The sequence below is a fragment of the Cherax quadricarinatus genome, chromosome 1 (genome assembly GCF_038502225.1).
Source record: "Cherax quadricarinatus isolate ZL_2023a chromosome 1, ASM3850222v1, whole genome shotgun sequence".
Classification (NCBI taxonomy): domain Eukaryota; kingdom Metazoa; phylum Arthropoda; class Malacostraca; order Decapoda; family Parastacidae; genus Cherax; species Cherax quadricarinatus.
Window position 1 is genome coordinate 456,738 of NC_091292.1, and position 18,677 is coordinate 475,414.

An 18,677-nucleotide genomic window follows, 5' to 3' on the forward strand; every position below is an offset into this window, starting at 1 on the left:
TCTTCCAGAGTTCTAAGATTAACGTCTACAACCTCCTCTTCCACAGTTCTAAGCTTAACGTCTACAACTCAACACATGATAAAACTCACAGAACAAACCATGTTAGCTGTTGTTACTGTTGTTACTGTTGTTACTGTTGTTACTGTTGTTACTGTTGTTACTGTTGTTACTGTTCTCATGTATACCTGTATCCATGTAAATTTACTTGGTTGACTCTAACATTGGTGTCACTCAGGTGTAGAACACGTGTAGGACAGGTGTAGGACACGTGTAGGACAGGTGCAGGACACGTGTAGGACACGTGTAGGACAGGTGCAGGACACGTGTAGGACACGTGTAGGACAGGTGTAGGACACGTGTAGGACAGGTGCAGGACAGGTGTAGGACAGGTGCAGGACACGTGTAGGACAGGTGCAGGACACGTGTAGGACACGTGTAGGACAGGTGTAGGACACGTGTAGGACAGGTGCAGGACACGTGTAGGACAGGTGTAGGACAGGTGCAGGACACGTGTAGGACAGGTGTAGGACAGGTGCAGGACAGATGTAGGACAGGTGTAGGACAGGTGCAGGACAGGTGCAGGACAGGTGTAGGACAGTTGTAGGACAGGTGTAGGACAGGTGTAGGACAGGTGCAGGACAGATGTAGGACAGGTGTAGGACAGGTGCAGGACAGGTGCAGGACAGGTGTAGGACAGTTGTAGGACAGGTGTAGGACAGGTGTAGGACAGGTGCAGGACAGATGTAGGACAGGTGCAGGACAGGTGTAGGACAGGTGTAGGACAGGTGCAGGACAGGTGCAGGACAGGTGTAGGACAGGTGCAGGACAGGTGTAGAACACGTGTAGGACAGGTGTAGGACAGGTGCAGGACAGGTGTAGGACAGGTGTAGGACAGGTGTAGGACAGGTATGACCCTTCAAGATCACTGACCTCTCGTAACCCATGACAAGACATCATGCTGGAGTCTATGTATCCGAGACCAATGCTCCAGTATAACCCATTACTCCATACTAATGCTCAGTAACTTATTAGTTCTCTCTCTCTCTCTCTCTCTCTCTCTCTCTCTCTCTCTCTCACTCTCACTCTCTCTCACCATAAGTGGACTGGAGACTCCTAACACGGCAGAGGGAGGTGCTCAGACACCTTGATCCTCACTCCTGATAACATGGACGCTCTCAGGGTTTTCCCGTCTCTCCTACCTCCCTCCATCACCCCTCCTTCCCTCCCTCCATCACCCTCCCCTCCCTCATTATCCTCCGTGTCCTAGCTTCTTGCCTCTGGCCAGTACCTCTGCCTTGGTTATGTTCGAGGGGGGGGGGTGCATGTCCTTGTGTTCGTGTCCCTGTAGCCTGTGTGCGTGTCCCTGTAGTCTATGTGTGTCCCTGTAGTCTGTGTGCGTGACACTGTAGTCTGTGTGCGTGTCCCTGCAGTCTAAGTGCGTGTCCCTGTAGTCTGTATGCGTGTCCCTGTAGCCTGTTTGTGTGTCCCTGTAGTCTATGTGTGTGCCCCTCTAACCTGTATGCGTATCCCTGTTACCTGTATGTATATCCATGTAATCTGTATGAGTGTCCCTGTAACCTGCATGCATGTCCCACAGTAGGCCTTGTTATCACCCACAGTATGTCCCACAGTAGGCCTTGTTATCACCCACATTATGTCCCACAGTAGGCCTTGTTATCACCCACAATATGTCCCACAGTAGGCCTTGTTATCACCCACAGTGAGCCTTGTTATCACCCACAGTGAGCCTTGTTATCACCCACAGTGAGCCTTGTTATCACCCACAGTGAGCCTTGTTATCACCCACAGTGGGCCTTGTTATCACCCACAGTGGGCCTTGTTATCACCCACAGTGAGCCTTGTTATCACCCACAGTGAGCCTTGTTATCACCCACAGTGGGCCTTGTTATCACCCACAGTGGGGCCTTGTTATCACTCACAGTGGGCCTTGTTATCACCCACAGAGGGACCTTGTTATCACCCACAGTGGGACCTTGTTATCACCCACAGTGGGACCTTGTTATCACCCACAGTGGGACCTTGTTATCACCCACAGTGGGACCTTGTTATCACCCACAGTGGGACCTTGTTATCACCCACAGTGGACCTTGTTACCACCCACAGTGGACCTTGTTATCACCCACAGTGGGACCTTGTTATCACCCACAGAGGGACCTTGTTATCACCCACAGTGGGACCTTGTTATCACCCACAGTGGGACCTTGTTATCACCCACATTGGGACCTTATTATCACCCACAGTGGGACCTTGTTATCACCCACAGTGGGACCTTGTTATCACCCACAGTGGGACCTTTTTATCACCCACAGTGGGACCTTGTTATCACCCACAGTTGGACCTTGTTATCACCCACAGTGGGACCTTGTTATCACCCACAGTGGGACCTTATTATCACCCACAGTGGGACCTTGTTATCACCCACAGTGGGACCTTGTTATCACCCACAGTGGGACCTTGTTATCACCCACAGAGGAACCTTGTTATCACCCACAGTGGGACCTTGTTATCACCCACAGTGGGACCTCGTTATCACCCACAGTGGGACCTTGTTATCACCCACAGTGGGACCTTGTTATCACCCACAATGGGACCTTATTATCACCCACAGTGGGACCTTGTCATCACCCACAGTGGGACCTTGTTTTCACCCACAGTGGGACCTTGTTATCACCCACAGTGGGACCTTGTTATCACCCACAGTTGGACCTTGTTATCACCCACAGTGGGACCTTGTTATCACCCACAGTGGGACCTTATTATCACCCACAGTGGGACCTTGTTATCACCCACAGTGGGACCTTATTATCACCCACAGTGGGACCTTGTTATCACCCACAGTGGGACCTTGTTATCACCCACAGTGGGACCTTGTTATCATCCAAAGAGGAACCTTGTTATCACCCACAGTGGGACCTTGTTATCACCCACAGTGGGACCTTGTTATCACCCACAGTGGGACCTTGTTATCACCCACAGTGGGACCTTGTTATCACCCACAGTGGACCTTGTTACCACCCACAGTGGTCCTTTTTATCACCCACAGTGGGACCTTGTTATCACCCACAGTGGGACCGTATTATCACCCACAGTGGGACCTTGTTATCACCCACAGTGGACCTTGTTATCACCCACAGTGGGACCTTGTTATCACCCACAGTGGACCTTGTTATCACCCACAGTGGGACCTTGTTATCACCCACAGAGGGACCTTGTTATCACCCACAGTGGGACCTTGTTATCACCCACAGTGGGACCTTGTTATCACCCACAGTGGGACCTTATTATCACCCACAGTGGGACCTTTTTATCACCCACAGTGGGACCTTGTTATCACCCACAGTGGGACCTTGTTATCACCCACAGTGGGACCTTGTTATCACTCACAGTGGGACCTTGTTATCACCCACAGTGGGACCTTGTTATCACCCACAGTGAGACCTTATTATCACCCACAGTGGGACCTTGTTATCACCCACAGTGGGACCTTGTTATCACCCACAGTGGGACCTTGTTATCACCCACAGTGGGACCTTGTTATCACTCACAGTGGGACCTTGTTATCACCCACAGTGGGACCTTATTATCACTCACAGTGGGACCTTGTTATCACCCACAGTGGGACCTTATTATCACCCACAGTGGGACCTTATTATCACCCACAGTGGGACCTTGTTATCACCCACAGTGGGACCTTGTTATCACCCACAGTGGGACCTTGTTATCACTCACAGTGGACCTTGTTATCACCCACAGTGGGACCTTGTTATCACCCACAGTGGGACCTTGTTATCACCCACAGTGGGACCTTGTTATCACCCACAGTGGGACCTTGTTATCACCCACAGTGGGACCTTGTTATCACCCACAGTGGGACCTTGTTATCACCCACAGTGGGACCTTGTTATCACCCACAGTGGGACCTTGTTATCACCCACAGTGGACCTTGTTATCACCCACAGTGGGACCTTGTTATCACCCACAGTGGGACCTTGTTATCACCCACAGTGGGACCTTGTTATCACCCACAGTGGGACCTTGGTATCACCCACAGTGGGACCTTGTTATCACCCACATTGGGACCTTGTTATCACCCACAGTGGGACCTTGTTATCACCAACAGTGGGACCTTGTTATCACCCACAGTGGGACCTTAGTATCACCCACAGTGGGACCTTGTTATCACCCACAGTGGGACCTTGTTATCACCCACAGTGGGACCTTGTTATCACCCACAGTGGGACCTTGTTATCACCCACAGTGGGACCTTGTTATCACCCACAGTGGGACCTTGTTATCACCCACAGTGGGACCTTGTTATCACCCACAGTGGGACCTTGTTATCACCCACAGTGGGACCTTGTTATCACCCACAGTGGGACCTTGTTATCACCCACAGTGGGACCTTGTTATCACCCACAGTGGGACCTTGTTATCACCCACAGTGGGTAAATAATCAACGTGTTTCCAGCTACAGACTGAAATTCTTGGACAGTGTAATGAGAACAAGTGTTTTATGTCATGGCAAGACATGTCATGTCATATGTGTCATTTTCCATCTTTATGGCCGTCTAGCCTGTGCCTCTGTCATGACCGTCTAGCCTGTGCATCTGTCATGACCGTCTAGCCTGTGCCTCTGTCATGACCGTCTAGCCTGTGCATCTGTCATGACCGTCTAGCCTGTGCCTCTGTCATGACCGTCTAGCCTGTGCCTCTGTCATGACCGTCTAGCCTGTGCCTCTGTCATGACCGTCTAGCCTGTGCCTCTGTCATGACCGTCTAGCCTGTGCATCTATCATGACCGTCTAGCCTGTGCCTCTGTCATGACCGTCTAGCCTGTCATGACCGTCTAGCCTGTGCCTGTCATGACCGTCTAGCCTGTGCATCTGTCATGACCGTCTAGCCTGTGCATCTGTCATGACCGTCTAGCCTGTGCCTCTGTCATGACCGTCTAGCCTGTGCCTCTGTCATGACCGTCTAGCCTGTGCATCTGTCATGACCGTCTAGCCTGTGCATCTGTCATGACCGTCTAGCCTGTGCCTGTCATGACCGTCTAGCCTGTGCCTCTGTCATGACCGTCTAGCCTGTGCCTCTGTCATGACCGTCTAGCCTGTGCCTCTGTCATGACCGTCTAGCCTGTGCCTCTGTCATGACCGTCTAGCACACACAGAGGTCATCATCTCCCGTCATCAGCACCAGTGTTTTCATTACTCTGGCCTTACCTCACCTCTTCACCAAGCATTTCCCGCGACCTTCCATCCTTTAGTCTCCACATTCCTTCCTCCTCTGTCTCTCTTAACCTCACTTCCGTCTGCTGGCCTTTCCGTTATCTCTTCATTCTTTCTTCTTCCTCTGTTTGTCTCCTTCTGCCTGGTAAAAGGGGGTCAGTGCCCCCTACTCTCTCTCTCTCTCTCTCTTCTTCCATGTCTTCCATTCTACACTCTGTTTACTCCTCTCTCTCTTTTTCTATCCATATCTGTCTCCTCCAGGGCTCCTTGATGCGCAGGATGCGCCGATGATGCTCGCGTGTGCAGCGCATTCCGTTATCCCAGGAGGAGGAGGAGTTATCCCTCAGGATGATGCAGGGTTCCTGGGATACCAAGGTCGTAGCCGTGGCCGGGATAGTGCCGGCACGTACCCCATCTCTCTCTGTCTGTCTTGTATGCCTCTGTCTATCTGTATGTGTCTGTCTGGAGATGTTATTGCCTCTTCAGTTACTGTGGAGAAGGAAATAACTCCGGTGGTTCAATTTAGTGGAAGGACTGGTTGAAATTTCGATCCTCCTTTTTGTGATGGCCAGAGAGACGGAGGTGCCTCCTACTGCTGCTGCTGCTGCTGCTGCTGCAGCTGCTGCTACTGCTGGCTCCTCTAACAGCTGTCATCGTCACTTTGGCTCAACCAACTGGTGAAGTGTGTGTCCAGGTGAGGGACCTTCAGAGGCGCCTCAGTTTAAACTTCATCCTTGTCATTAACTGAAAGTGAATCCGATTTACGGTATCATGAAGCCCCTGTCGTTAAGCCGCTGTCGTTAAGCCGGTATCGTGAAGGAAGCGTTGTGAAGCCGGTGTGAGGTGAACTAGTTACTTATCGAGGATAACTAGAGTGTGAGAGCACCAGGATGTGGATCTTCAGACGCTGGTAAGACGCTGAAATAAAGCTGACGTCAGGAGACTCCTCCTCCTGCGCCGGCCTCCCAGGACAGGTGTCGGAGGTCAAGAGAGGAGGAGGTGGTTCACATTGACCCAAGCTGCGACCTCCTGCAGGAAGGAGGAAGATGACTAGTGTACACACACGCTACACACGCCACACACACACACACACACACGCCACTTACACACACGCACACGCACACGTCTGATGCTTACCTAAAAGCACTGGTGTGTGTGTGTGTTGGCCAGTGTCAGTGGACGGTGCTGGTGAAGGTGTGTGGGTGGGTGTCTATGTGAAGACTTAAGAGACAGTACGACTGCTGCTGCTGCTGCTGCTGCCTGCAGGTACTCCTGCTGGCTGCGGTACTTTAGCTGGTGCTACAACTGCTGCAGCTCCTGGTGCTGCTGCTGCTGCTACTACTACGTTTCCTGACTTGGACTCTGCTGTTCTTGAAGCTACTACTGACGGTGGTGTTCTTGTTGGTGGTGTTGCAGCAGGGTATGTGTCTCTACCATGACTACCATGTGTCTAGTATCATGGTGTACTGTAGTGGTGTACCATCACCTGTATTATAGTGTACTGTAGTGGTGTACCATCACCTGTATCATGGTGTACTGTAGTGCTGTACCATCACCTGTATCATGGTGGACTGTAGTGGTGTACCATCACCTGTATCATGGTGTACTGTAGTGGTGTACCATCACCTGTATCATGGTGTACTGTAGTGGTGTACCATCACCTGTATCATGGTGGACTGTAATGGTGTACCATCACCTGTATCATGGTGGACTGTAGTAGTGTACCATCACCTGTATCATGGTGTACTGTAGTGGTGTACCATCACCTGTATCATGGTGTACTGTAGTGGTGTACCATCGCCTGTATCATGGTGTACTGTAGTGGTGTACCATCACCTGTATCATGGTGTACTGTAGTGCTGTACCATCACCTGTATCATGGTGTACTGTAGTGGTGTACCATCGCCTGTATCATGGTGTACTGTAGTGGTGTACCATCACCTGTATCATGGTGTACTGTAGTGGTGTACCATCACCTGTATCATGGTGTACTGTAGTGGTGTACCATCACCTGTATCATGGTGTACTGTAGTGCTGTACCATCACCTGTATCATGGTGTACTGTAGTGGTGTACCATCACCTGTATCATGGTGTACTGTAGTGGTGTACCATCACCTGTATCATGGTGTACTGTAGTGGTGTACCATCACCTGTATCATGGTGTACTGTAGTGGTGTACCATCGCCTGTATCATGGTGTACTGTAGTGGTGTACCATCACCTGTATCATGGTGTACTGTAGTGCTGTACCATCACCTGTATCATGGTGTACTGTAGTGGTGTACCATCGCCTGTATCATGGTGTACTGTAGTGGTGTACCATCACCTGTATCATGGTGTACTGTAGTGCTGTACCATCACCTGTATCATGGTGTACTGTAGTGGTGTACCATCACCTGTATCATGGTGTACTGTAGTGGTGTACCATCGCCTGTATCATGGTGTACTGTAGTGGTGTACCATCACCTGTATCATGGTGTACTGTAGTGGTGTACCATCACCTGTATCATGGTGTACTGTAGTGGTGTACCATCACCTGTATCATGGTGTACTGTAGTGCTGTACCATCACCTGTATCATGGTGTACTGTAGTGCTGTACCATCACCTGTATCATGGTGGACTGTAGTGCTGTACCATCACCTGTATCATGGTGGACTGTAGTGCTGTACCATCACCTGTATCATGGTGGACTGTAGTGCTGTACCATCACCTGTATCATGGTGTACTGTAGTGGTGTACCATCACCTGTATCATGGTGGACTGTAGTGGTTTGTAGATGAATGGTTCAGAGAACCGACATGTTGATAAATTAGACACATGTGCAACTCTTGGGTATCTTTATTGAGGAAACGTTTCGCCACACAGTGGCTTCATCAGTCCATACAAAGGAGAATGTTGAAGAACAGGAGGAGAATGAGGTAATCAGTCCCTCAACCTTGAGTCGATGTGTTCAGTCCATCAATCTTGAATAGAATACGGCATACGTGCGGAGAAGGAGCTTATAAACCGTTGGTAGGAGAGGTGCAGCAGTCATAGGTCGTGTAACATTTGTTACACATTAGATTCTTCTTTGTATGGACTGATGAAGCCACTGTGTGGCGAAACGTTTCCTCAATAAAGATACCCAAGAGTTGCACATGTGTCTAATTTATCAACTGTAGTGGTGTACCATCACCTGTATCATGGTGTAATGTACTGGTGTACCATCACCTGTATCATGGTGGACTGTAGTGGTGTACTATCACCTGTATTATGGTGGACTGTAGTAGTGTACCATCACCTGTATCATGGTGTACTGTAGTGCTGTACCATCACCTGTATCATGGTGTACTGTAGTGCTGTACCATCACCTGTATCATGGTGTACTGTAGTGCTGTACCATCACCTGTATCATGGTGTACTGTAGTGCTGTACCATCGCCTGTATCATGGTGTACTGTAGTGCTGTACCATCACCTGTATCATGGTGGACTGTAGTGCTGTACCATCACCTGTATCATGGTGTACCGTAGTGGTGTACCATCACCTGTATCATAGTGTACTGTAGTGCTGTACCATCGCCTGTATCATGGTGTACTGTAGTGCTGTACCATCGCCTGTATCATGGTGTACTGTAGTGCTGTACCATCACCTGTATCATGGTGGACTGTAGTGGTGTACCATCACCAGGGTTGCATCATGACGATAGTGGCGGAGGTGGAGAGACACCCGTGGTGGTGCTAGTCAGGACAAATGACAAGAATCAACTGACACATGGCAGGTATCAGCTGATACATGACAGGTATCAGCTGACACATGGCAGGTATCAGCTGATACATGACAGGTATCAGCTGACACATGACAGGTATCAGCTGACACATGACAGGTATCAGCTGACACATGACAGGTATCAGCTGACACATGACAGGTATCAGCTGACACATGACAGGTATCAGCTGACACATGACAGGTATCAGCTGACACATGACAGGTATCAGCTGACACATGACGGGTATCAGCTGACACATGACAGGTATCAGCTGACACATGACAGGTATCAGCTGACACATGACAGGTATCAGCTGACACATGGCAGGTATCAGCTGACACATGACAGGTATCAGCTGACACATGATAGGTATCAGCTGACACATGACAGGTATCAGCTGACACATGACAGGTATCAGCTGACACATGACAGGTATCAGCTGACACATGACAGGTATCAGCTGACACATGACAGGTATCAGCTGACACATGACAGGTATCAGCTGACACATGACAGGTATCAGCTGACACATGACAGGTATCAGCTGACACATGACAGGTATCAGCTGGCACATGACAAGTATCAGCTGACACTGGTGATGGTCAGCTGACAGTCACAACTAGTCTGCCAGCCTCTGGCTTAACCCACCTGGGTTATCCTCATCACTTATACAGAAGGAGACTCCCATACCTACCAGTGCCTGACCTTAATTAGGTGAACACTGCTAGGTGACCTCAGGTGGTAACTAACGCAGGGGTCAGGTAACCCATACTTCTCCTGCCTTTCTTCTCGTTGAACACGCGTTTAATTTGTGCTTAACGAGGTGTTTAAGTCTGCACGAACAATGTTTTGGGTACGTGGGAGTACATGGGAGGACATGGGAGGTACATGGGAGGTACATGGGAGGTACATGGGAGGACATGGGAGGTACTTGGGAGTACATGGGAGGTACATGGGAGGTACATGGGAGTACATGGGAGGTACATGGGAGGTACATGGGAGGACATGGGAGGTACATGGGAGTACATGGGAAAGACAGATAGCAAAGGACTTGATAATCCACATCGAGGCTATCTACTGACAAATATCTACTGAGAACTATCTACCGCGAAGAACTATCTACTGAGAACTATCTACTGAGAAGAACTATCTACTGAGAACTATCTACTGAGAAGAACTATCTACTGAGAACTATCTACTGAGAAGAACTATCTACTGAGAAGAACTATCTACTGAGAAGAACTATCTACTGAGAAGAACTATCTACTGAGAACTATCTACTGAGAAGAACTATCTACTGAGAAGAACTATCTACTGAGAACTATCTACTGAGAAGAACTATCTACTGAGAAGAACTATCTACTGAGAACTATCTACTGAGAAGAACTATCTACTGAGAAGAACTATCTACTGAGAAGAACTATCTACTGAGAACTATCTACTGAGAAGAACTATCTACTGAGAACTATCTACTGAGAAGAACTATCTACTGAGAAGAACTATCTACTGAGAAGAACTATCTACTGAGAACTATCTACTGAGAAGAACTATCTACTGAGAAGAACTATCTACTGAGAAGAACTATCTACTGAGAACTATCTACTGAGAAGAACTATCTACTGAGAAGAACTATCTACTGAGAAGAACTATCTACTGAGAACTATCTACTGAGAAGAACTATCTACTGAGAAGAACTATCTACTGAGAAGAACTATCTACTGAGAAGAACTATCTACTGAGAAGAACTATCTACTGAGAACTGTCTACTGAGAAGAACTATCTACTGAGAAGAACTATCTACTGAGAACTATCTACTGAGAAGAACTATCTACTGAGAAGAACTATCTACTGAGAAGAACTATCTACTGAGAACTATCTACTGAGAAGAACTATCTACTGAGAACTATCTACTGAGAAGAACTATCTACTGAGAAGAACTATCTACTGAGAAGAACTATCTACTGAGAACTATCTACTGAGAAGAACTATCTACTGAGAAGAACTATCTACTGAGAACTATATACTGAGAAGAACTATCTACTGAGAAGAACTATCTACTGAGAACTATATACTGAGAAGAACTATCTACTGAGAACTATCTACTGAGAACTATATACTGAGAAGAACTATCTACTGAGAACTATATACTGAGAAGAACTATCTACTGAGAACTATATACTGAGAAGAACTATCTACTGAGAACTATATACTGAGAAGAACTATCTACTGAGAACTATATACTGAGAAGAACTATCTACTGAGAACTATCTACTGAGAAGAACTATCTACTGAGAAGAACTATCTACTGAGAACTATATACTGAGAAGAACTATCTACTGAGAAGAACTATCTACTGAGAACTATCTACTGAGAAGAACTATCTACTGAGAAGAACTATCTACTGAGAACTATATACTGAGAAGAACTATCTACTGAGAAGAACTATCTACTGAGAACTATATACTGAGAAGAACTATCTACTGAGAACTATATACTGAGAAGAACTATCTACTGAGAAGAACTATCTACTGAGAACTATATACTGAGAAGAACTATCTACTGAGAAGAACTATCTACTGAGAACTATATACTGAGAAGAACTATCTACTGAGAAGAACTATCTACTGAGAAGAACTATCTACTGAGAACTATATACTGAGAAGAACTATCTACTGAGAAGAACTATCTACTGAGAAGAACTATCTACTGAGAAGAACTATCTACTGAGAAGAATTATCTACTGAGAAGAACTATCTACTGAGAACTATCTACTGAGAACTATTTACTGAGAACTATCTGCTGAGAAGAACTATCTACTGAGAACTAACTACTGAGAAGAACTATCTACTGAGAAGAACTATCTACTGAGAACTATCTACTGAGAACTCTCTACTGAGAACTATCTACTGAGAAGAACTATCTACTGAGAACTATCTACCGAGAACTATCTACTGAGAAGAACTATCTACTGAGAACTATCTACCGAGAACTATCTACTGAGAAGAACTATCTACTGAGAACTATCTACTGAGAACTCTCTACTGAGAACTATCTACTGAGAAGAACTATCTACTGAGAACTATCTACTGAGAAGAACTATCTACTGAGAAGAACTATCTACTGAGAAGAACTATCTACTGAGAACTATCTACTGAGAAGAACTATCTACTGAGAAGAACAATCTACTGAGAAGAACTATCTACTGAGAAGAACTATCTACTGAGAACTATCTACTGAGAAGAACTATCTACTGAGAACTATCTACTGAGAAGAACTATCTACTGAGAACTATCTACTGAGAAGAACTATCTACTGAGAACTATCTACTGAGAAGAACTATCTACTGAGAAGAACTATCTACTGAGAAGAACTATCTACTGAGAAGAACTATCTACTGAGAACTATCTACTGAGAAGAACTATCTACTGAGAACTATCTACTGAGAAGAACTATCTACTGAGAACTATCTACTGAGAAGAACTATCTACTGAGAAGAACTATCTACTGAGAAGAACTATCTACTGAGAAGAACTATCTACTGAGAAGAACTATCTACTGAGAAGAACTATCTACTGAGAAGAACTATCTACTGAGAAGAACTATCTACTGAGAAGAACTATCTACTGAGAAGAACTATCTACTGAGAAGAACTATCTACTGAGAACTATCTACCGAGAACTATCTACTGAGAAGAACTATCTACTGAGAAGAACTATCTACTGAGAACTATCTACTGAGAAGAACTATCTACTGAGAACTATCTACTGAGAAGAACTATCTACTGAGAAGAACTATCTACTGAGAACTATCTACCGAGAACTATCTACTGAGAACTATCTACTGAGAAGAACTATCTACTGAGAACTATCTACTGAGAACTATCTACTGAGAACTATCTACTGAGAACTATCTACTGAGAACTATCTACTGAGAACTATCTACTGAGAACTCTCTACTGAGAACTATCTACTGAGAACTATCTACTGAGAACTATCTACTGAGAACTCTCTACTGAGAACTATCTACTGAGAACTATCTACTGAGAACTATCTACTGAGAACTCTCTACTGAGAACTATCTACTGAGAACTATCTACTGAGAACTATCTACTGAGAAGAACTATCTACTGAGAACTATCTACTGAGAACTATCTACTGAGAACTATCTACTGAGAACTAACTACTGAGAACTATCTTCTGAGAACTATCTACTGAGAACTATCTACTGAGAACTATCTACTGAGAACTATCTACTGAGAAGAACTATCTACTGAGAACTATCTACTGAGAACTATCTACTGAGAACTATCTACTGAGAACTATCTACTGAGAACTATCTACTGAGAACTCTCTACTGAGAACTATCTACTGAGAACTATCTACTGAGAAGAACTATCTACTGAGAACTATCTACTGAGAACTATCTACTGAGAACTATCTACTGAGAACTATCTACTGAGAACTCTCTACTGAGAACTATCTACTGAGAAGAACTATCTACTGAGAACTCTCTACTGAGAACTATCTACTGAGAACTCTCTACTGAGAACTATCTACTGAGAAGAACTATCTACTGAGAACTCTCTACTGAGAACTATCTACTGAGAACTATCTACTGAGAACTATCTACTGAGAACTATCTACTGAGAAGAACTATCTACTGAGAAGAACTATCTACTGAGAACTATCTACTGAGAACTGAGAACTATCTACTGAAGAACTATCTACTGAGAAGAACTATCTACTGAGAACTATCTACTGAGAACTATCTGCTGAGAACTATCTACTGAGAACTATCTACTGAGAACTATCTGCTGAGAACTATCTACTGAGAACTATCTACTGAGAACTATCTACTGAGAACTATCTACTGAGAACTATCTACTGAGAACTATCTACTGAGAACTATCTACTGAGAACTATCTACTGAGAACTATCTACTGAGAACTATCTACTGAGAACTATCTACTGAGAACTATCTACTGAGAACTCTCTACTGAGAACTATCTACTGAGAAGAACTATCTACTGAGAACTCTCTACTGAGAACTATCTACTGAGAAGAACTATCTACTGAGAACTCTCTACTGAGAACTATCTACTGAGAACTATCTACTGAGAACTATCTACTGAGAACTATCTACTGAGAAGAACTATCTACTGAGAACTATCTACTGAGAAGAACTATCTACTGAGAACTATCTACTGAGAACTATCTACTGAGAACTATCTACTGAGAACTATCTACTGAGAACTATCTACTGAGAACTATCTACTGAGAACTATCTACTGAGAACTATCTACTGAGAACTATCTACTGAGAACTATCTACTGAGAAGAACTATCTACTGAGAACTCTCTACTGAGAACTATCTACTGAGAAGAACTATCTACTGAGAACTCTCTACTGAGAACTATCTACTGAGAAGAACTATCTACTGAGAACTCTCTACTGAGAACTATCTACTGAGAAGAACTATCTACTGAGAACTCTCTACTGAGAACTATCTACTGAGAAGAACTATCTACTGAGAACTCTCTACTGAGAACTATCTACTGAGAAGAACTATCTACTGAGAACTCTCTACTGAGAACTATCTACTGAGAAGAACTATCTACTGAGAACTATCTACTGAGAAGAACTATCTACTGAGAACTATCTACTGAGAAGAACTATCTACTGAGAACTATCTACTGAGAACTATCTACTGAGAACTATCTACTGAGAACTATCTACTGAGAACTATCTACTGAGAACTGTCTACTGAGAACTATCTACTGAGAAGAAATATCTACTGAGAACTATCTACTGAGAACTATCTACTGAGAAGAACTATCTACTGAGAACTATCTACTGAGAACTATCTACTGAGAAGAACTATCTACTGAGAACTATCTACTGAGAACTATCTACTGAGAACTATCTACTGAGAACTATCTACTGAGAACTATCTACTGAGAACTATCTGCTGAGAACTATCTGCTGAGAACAATCTACTGAGAACTATCTACTGAGAACTATCTACTGAGAACTATCTGCTGAGAACTATCTGCTGAGAACTATCTGCTGAGAACTATCTACTGAGAACTATCTACTGAGAAGAACTATCTACTGAGAACTATCTACTGAGAACTATCTACTGAGAACTATTTACTGAGAACTATCTGCTGAGAAGAACTATCTACTGAGAAGAACTATCTACTGAGAAGAACTATCTACTGAGAACTATTTACTGAGAACTATCTGCTGAGAAGAACTATCTACTGAGAACTATTTACTGAGAACTATCTGCTGAGAAGAACTATCTACTGAGAACTATCTACTGAGAAGAGCTATCTACTGAGAACTATCTACTGAGAACTATCTACTGAGAACTATCTACTGAGAAGAACTATCTACTGAGAACTGTCTACTGAGAACTATCTACTGAGAAGAACTATCTACTGAGAACTATCTACTGAGAAGAACTGTCTACTGAGAACTGTCTACTGAGAACTATCTACTGAGAAGAACTATCTACTGAGAACTATCTACTGAGAAGAACTGTCTACTGAGAACTACTGAGACACATCTACTGAGTCAACAACTGTGGTGCATCATTTAAGAGTGTGAGATAGAAATAAAGAAGCAGAAGGCTCTCTTGACTCGGTGCCTAGATTTCTAGATATCCGTAAAAGATATCTAATGTTAGGATACACATGAAGTATACACATGACATACACATGATGCATGGCATACACATGATACATGATACATGACATACACATGACATGCATATGATACATGACATACACATGATACATGACATAAACATGACATACACATGGTACATAACATACACATGGTACATAACATACACATGATACATAACATACACATGGTACATAACATACACATGATACATAACATACACATAACATACACAGTTCAATGTGTCTTAAGAAGATATCAAAGGATAGCCACCTATGTGATGTCTAGTGTTGTTAGGAGGATATCTGTCCTTCCTCTCTCTCTCTCTCTCTCTCTCTCTCTCTCTCTCTCTCTCTCTCTCTCTCTCTCTCTCTCTCTCTCTCTCTCTCTCTCTCTCTCTCTCTCCCTCTCTTTTTTTTTTTTTTTTTTTTACACATGGTTTGACAAGGTTAAGGATCCCTAGCTTTATTGACAAGCTATTTACAGGTTAAGGATTCCTAACTTTATTGGCAAGCTAAGAGCTGTTACCTACATCAGCTCATTTGAAAGCATTTTTATTGTTATGAGACATACAAGTAAGGAACAGGATGAAGTTGGAGCCATCTGTGGGCCAGCATTTTCATTTGATCAACTGACTTTATCTCGTTGAGATCATTATGCTGTACGAATGTGTTCCATACTCGAGTCATCCTGGGTATGTATGATCTCAGATGGAGTGATGTTCTAGAGAAGGGTACAGCCACAGTGAAGTTGCTGCTGGCTGCCCGTCTTGTGGCATAAAAGCTTGTTTCACGCTGTCCTCGAAGTGGATCCAAGTGTGGTATTTTGACAATATTGGCCTTGTACATAACAGTAAGGCCACCCACATCCCTCCTATGTTGAAGGCTCTGCTGAAATGACAGATCTATCCAAGATGGGTCCAGGCGAGAGATGAGACGTCTTGCTCTGTTCTCCACTCCTTCAAGCAGTCGCAGATGAGAGGGGGGGGGGCAGGCAAACCAAGAAAGTGGAGCATACTCAAGGTGTGAGCGTACTTGTGCCTCGTACAGAATCTTGCAACTCCTACTGTCAAGCAGATGCGAGATACGGCGAAGTGCTGTAAGCTTCCTGGCTGCCTTGTTTGCTAGATTTACAACATGGTTCTTCATGGTTAGTTTAGAGTCAAATTTCACCCCAAGGATATCAACTTCTTCTCCAGGTGCCAACATCGTCCCATTCATCCTTACTACTGCACCAGCATTACCATCATGGTGCCTAGAGACGATCATCATTTGCGTTTTCTCAGGTGCAAATGTTACTTGCCATCTATTTCCCCAAGTTGATATAGCTCTCTGCTGGTGATTGATGTAGCTTAGAGCAGCTGGCATTTCTTCTCTTGGATAAGTGAATGTCAGTGTACAGTCATCTGCATATGCATGTGATTCTGGGATGAGATGAAGAAGGTCGTTGAGGTAGACATTCCATAACAATGGTCCCAGTACGCTTCCTTGTGGAACACTTGCCCCAATAGGATGCCTTGCTGATTCCGTTCCATTGAAGGTAATCACTGAGGAGACATAGCGTAGAGCCTGCAATTCCCAGTGCTTGAAGTTTTGCTAAGAGGCCCTGGTGCCACACACGGTCGAAAGCACCAGCAATGTCCTGTGCTACCACACAGCTGACTTTGGATTCATCCAGTGACTGGTGCCACTTAGTGGAGAGGTTTAACAACAGATCAGCAGCATATTGACGATCACAAAGTAGTGAGTGGTAGTCAAAAAACTCTGTCATTTGTCTTGAGATTATTGTCTCAAGGATCTTACCAGTGATTGACAGGAGTGACACTGGTCTGTAGTTGCTGATTTCTGCTCTGCTCTTCTTTTTGTGAACAGGGACTACATTTACCTCTTTCCACAGAGAGGGCCATTTACACTGTACTAGGCAGTGCTGAAAGATGCGAGTTAGAGGTGCTGCTAGCTGGTCTGCACATCTTCTCAACAATCTTGGGCTCAACTTGTCTCGGCCCACAGTCTTTTCTTGGTCAAGCGATTTAAGAAGGAAATGCACCTCCTCCTGCCTTATTGTCATCACTGACAGTTTTGACACAGTTCTTGCAGCTAGCCAAGGAGGATCCCTTGCTGGATCAGGAACTTGCATTTTGGTAGCAAAGTGTTCAGCAAAGAGGTCCGCCTTCTCTTGCCTTCTCTCTCTCTCTCTCTCTCTCTCTCTCTCTCTCTCTCTCTCTCTCTCTCTCTCTCTCTCTCTCTCTCTCTCTCTCTCTCTCTCTCACTCTCTCTCACTTTCACTCACATAAGAAAGGGAAGGTTGCAGGTTGTGGGTAGAAGGTTGCCGGGAGGCTGGACCAATAGGTACCGCTGGACCAATTCTGGACCAATAGTTGTTATTAGACCAATAGTTGTATGGACCAATTGGACCAACAGCTGGACCAATAGTTGAGTGACCAATACCTGGGCAGCTGGACCTAGGACCGCTGGAGCAATACAGCTGGACCAATAGTTGTACCCACCGCTGGACCAATACCTGGACCAACAGCTGGACCAATAGTTGTACCCACCGCTGGACCAATACCTGGACCAGCAGCTGGACCAATAGTTGTACCCACCGCTGGACCAATACCTGGACCAACAGCTGGACCAATAGTTGTACCCACCGCTGGACCAATACCTGGACCAGCAGCTGGACCAATAGTTGTACCCACCGCTGGACCAATAGTTGTACCGCTGGACCAATACCAGCAGCTGGACCAATAGTTGTACCCACTGCTGGACCAATACCTGGACCAGCAGCTGGACCAATACCTGGACCAGCAGCTGGACCAATACCTGGACCAGCAGCTGGACCAATAGTTGTACCCACCGCTGGACCAATACCTGGACCAGCAGCTGGACCAATAGTTGTACCCACCGCTGGACCAATACCTGGACCAGCAGCTGGACCACTAGATGTACCCACCGCTGTATCTGGACCAGCAGCACCAATAGTTGACCCAATACC

At 45.2% G+C, this 18,677-nt stretch overlaps 1 protein-coding gene across 2 annotated transcripts in view; it reads left to right on the forward strand.

Moving 5' to 3' along the window:
- The first annotated feature begins 5,687 nt into the window (after positions 1-5,687).
- LOC138852851 (chitinase-like protein 3) overlaps positions 5,688-18,677 on the forward strand; it is a 71,197-nt gene continuing 58,207 nt past the window's right edge. Inside the window, exon 1 of one of the 2 annotated variants that reach the window (XM_070086098.1) lies at positions 5,688-6,666. The gene's annotated coding sequence lies outside the window, so the exon portion shown is untranslated. The remainder of the gene's footprint in view (positions 6,667-18,677) is intronic. The other variant, XM_070086107.1, reaches the window with a different exon arrangement.